The sequence below is a fragment of the Limulus polyphemus genome, unplaced genomic scaffold (assembly GCF_000517525.1).
Source record: "Limulus polyphemus unplaced genomic scaffold, Limulus_polyphemus-2.1.2 Scaffold8080, whole genome shotgun sequence".
NCBI lineage: Eukaryota > Metazoa > Arthropoda > Merostomata > Xiphosura > Limulidae > Limulus > Limulus polyphemus.
This window is the reverse complement of record NW_013673690.1, coordinates 27,496-31,240: the sequence shown is the minus strand read 5'-3', so window position 1 is coordinate 31,240 and position 3,745 is coordinate 27,496. Positions and strand designations below refer to the sequence as shown.

Genomic DNA, 3,745 nt, shown 5'->3' with positions numbered 1-3,745 from the left:
TTGTGGAAAAGTACCATCTCCTGTGTTGGAATATTAATCTTTTGTTGCTTTCTGCTTATAAAGTGAAGGGGTAGTTGTTGCAACTCAGCAAGTGATTAATAAATTTTAGAAAGCAGCTTATTTGTACCAAATTGGAAGGACAGCAACTGAGATTATTATTATTTCAATAAACCACACAAAAATCCAAAGAAAAGAAAGGTTTTAATTACTGATCACAACCATTTCTTAAAACTCTTCCTAAGTTTAAGAAAGTAAAACTGATGGTGAATTGCACTTGGAAATGTACCAGAATAAATGCCAAGAATCTGTGATAATAGTTTGTTTTTATTTTAAAAAATCATTAGTCTTTTTAATTTTTGGTAAATTGTTTCATTTTCTTTTACTGAGTATAAAAGTGAAATACATTCATTTTCTGAACAAAACTGCTATACAATTTTGAACAGGTGATAAACATTGTTTGTTTTAACAATTTTTACTTCACGAACATTTCCATTTATTTTTATACCAGGTGTGAAAAATATCATACAATTACACAATCCAACATTAATAACTACAGAAATTAGAACATTTCTGTAGCCAACATTTCTGTATGCAAACAAAATAAAGATTTTGTGGGAATGATAAAAGGAACTGGATAGGTTAGAACTAAATGTATCCTATAGATGCTTCACACAGCACATGTGGTAGATGTAGTTTAGAAGTTCTGAAAAATCAGGAGTATACTGTATGATGAATTAAAACATTTTACCTAGCTTCATATATACATTTACATATCTATTAATTCACAGTTTTTTAAATGCTAACAACAGAAATTGAAACATACCCGTTTTGCTTGTTCTTCAGCCATGATGACCTATTAAAAATAATTATATTTCTATTACTGTCACAGTACCAAACTACAAGTACAACAGTCAATATTTTATGTAACTTCTTTTTTCTATATAAAGTTTTCAATATTAAAATTTAGCTTTGTTTAGAATCTCAGGACTAAAAAAAAGTCTCATTAATTTTATCACAGTATTACAATATTAGTTATGCGGAAATTAAAGAAATCATTAATTTGGAATAAAATGAATGAAAAAACAAACCAATTATGTTTTAGTTCTTCAAATTAATAATGTAACACTATCATTTATTTTTGGACATTTTTTTAATATAAACACCTTCATTCTCTATAAACTAATCAAACAACATTTTGACAATGTGCACTTTATGTGGTTTCCAGTCATAAGTAACACAATTAACAGTATGCACAGCTACAAGTTAAACCACATTTTCTGGACATGTCCAGTGAAAATTCAAACACTCCACTAATTTAATCATTTACCTTGGAATAGTTCTTTTTCACAAGGACTAAAATTACAACAAGCTGTTGCTAAACTCAGTGTAGATTTACGGTGTATTTTTTATGTGTCATTTCAGTTTTCTAGCTTTACTCGTATGATTTTGGGATTCATTCTGAGTTCACATTAATGTGAATTATGAATAGTTTTTCTCGATTAGTACTGCCCTCACTCAATGCAAATTTTGAACACTCACCATTAGTCTTCCACCTCCCACTTCTGCATATCCACATGTAAATGATTATGCAGCAGCTCTCCACAAACAGGAGCGTGAAACCACCCCTATTGTAACCAGTGCTCTCTCCACATTTGCACATGATAATCACTTCGACATTGGTCAAAGGACCTACACCACATATCACTGGAGGCAAGAAGGCTGGATGAGAAATATGAAAAAAGGTAAGTAAGTTTAGGAAAATGTTAACTTCTGGTACAATATCTTCCCTCCTCTCAAAAAATAGCTAGAATCCCACATTGAACTGGTGAAAGGCTAGTATGAAATAATGATTCCCCTTTAGGAAGCACCCAAAGAGAGAACAAAAGAGTGTGGTACCAAAAAAAAAAAAATCATACCACAGCAGGAGACCACACCACATCTGATCCAGTTATACTCTTCACTCTTATATGACTGAGTTTTGAACATAAAAAGCAGAAAAACATGAAATAATCTAATAATACATATCACTGATTGATGGTAACCCTGGGTGTTGAGTGGATAGGGCACAACAGACCATAATGAAGGGAAGAAAGCTGAACCCGACTGATGAGGGAATTGAAAAACACACTCAGATGAATCAAATATTGTGTGGATGTGATAAACAACTTCTCCAGATAGATGAGCCAACCCACTCTGGCAGCATATTGATGAAGAAACCAAGTACGAACAGCAGATTCGACTTGAGAGGAAGCCAAAAGTAGCCAGTTGTCCATGTAATGGTGGAAACAGAGGACTAAAGCATGAAGTAGTCAAGCGAATGACTTGACTACTCGGCAGAAGGAGCCAAGGCTAGGACAGATGGTAGAGTCCGAAACTGATACACACACCCCTGACAAACAAAACAGAGGAAATGTCTAGATGGCTGAGAGATGGGAATGTGTATATAAGCATCCAAAATGCTGACCATCGTCATGCACAACCTGGGAGTGATAACCTGCTGAAGTGTTGGGTAAGACTCCATTGTGAATTTGGGTACAACCAGGAAATGGTTCAGGGACGATAAATCTATAACTGGTCACCAATCCTCCCTGTTTTTTTAGACAACAAAGAGGTGGGAGTAAAACTACAGTTGAGAAGTGACCCAAGTTCTATAGTCTCCTTTCAAAGTAAGACCCAAATTGCCTCCTGTAGATGATGACAAGAAACAGGATCCCTTTGTGAAAATGGAAAGGCCTAACCCCAACTCTAAGGCAGAGTCAATGATACAGTAATCATCAGAAATGCCTTCAAGTAACATCTCGACCATAAGTGGATGAAGAATGAGAGGCCAGGACCAGCAACGGGCTGGACTAGGGGAAGGGGAGCAAGACACAGAAACAGTAGAAGGAGGTTGGAATAAACTGGAAGCTAACGATGATAATGAATTATGCAGACGAGAGAAGTCAACTCAAGCATCCAATAAGTTGGAAAAACCCCAAAACACCTCCTCACATAAAAAAAGGTGCCATGCACAAGTCATGCAGGGAAGTAGCGGGTAAATGTACTCAAGAAAGAATGACATTCCGACCCAGAAGGTCCTAACGGCATGTCAGCCACATCTGGAAAGCCATGGCCGAAGATGAAAGGCGTGCCATTGTAGTAAACAGACGACTGCAAACATTATCTGAAAATCCTTCAGGAGACAAGTGAATTGCCCAAGTCAGCAAGTGCATAGTCAATAATGCACACAGAATTGTGGACAACATCAGTGTCTGACATGGGAAAATTGAGGTTGTGAGAAATTCACCAATGCAATGGGGTTCGACCCCCACAATGTAATGAGAGAAATGAAGCCACAAAATGATAGGTGCGAATCACAACAACAAGTGAGAGAGGGAACACCAAATATCAGCCCATAGATTCTTCACCAAGGAGAGCAGGATAAGAACCATAGGAAACAGGAAATAAGGATAAACAGCACAAACCTGATTAATTAATTCCACAAAGGGTGAAGGAGGTCTGAGTAAATCCCCCATATCACTCGTGATTGAGAAGCATTTTTTTTGAGGGGGGATGCTGTCCAAATTCCAATCTTCCCTATCAGATACCCCAGGATCATGCATGACAAGATATTCATGTGGTTGGGAAGGCTGCATGAATATGGACATTTCTCATCAAATAATTGCTATCACATCCTCAACTGATAATTGAGTACTCAACCTGGTATTTAAAATATATATATATATATATATATATATATATATAT

The 3,745-nt window shown here is 36.1% G+C and overlaps 1 long non-coding RNA gene across 1 annotated transcript in view; it reads right to left on the bottom strand.

The window, feature by feature from the left end:
* Positions 1-608: 608 nt before the first annotated feature.
* The window catches only part of LOC111083069, a 15,882-nt gene continuing 12,745 nt past the window's right edge, over positions 609-3,745 (bottom strand). The window contains exons 2-3 of the long non-coding RNA XR_002608774.1: positions 824-853; positions 609-703 (exon numbers count right to left, since the gene is read on the bottom strand). This is a non-coding gene — a long non-coding RNA (uncharacterized LOC111083069). The remainder of the gene's footprint in view (positions 704-823; positions 854-3,745) is intronic.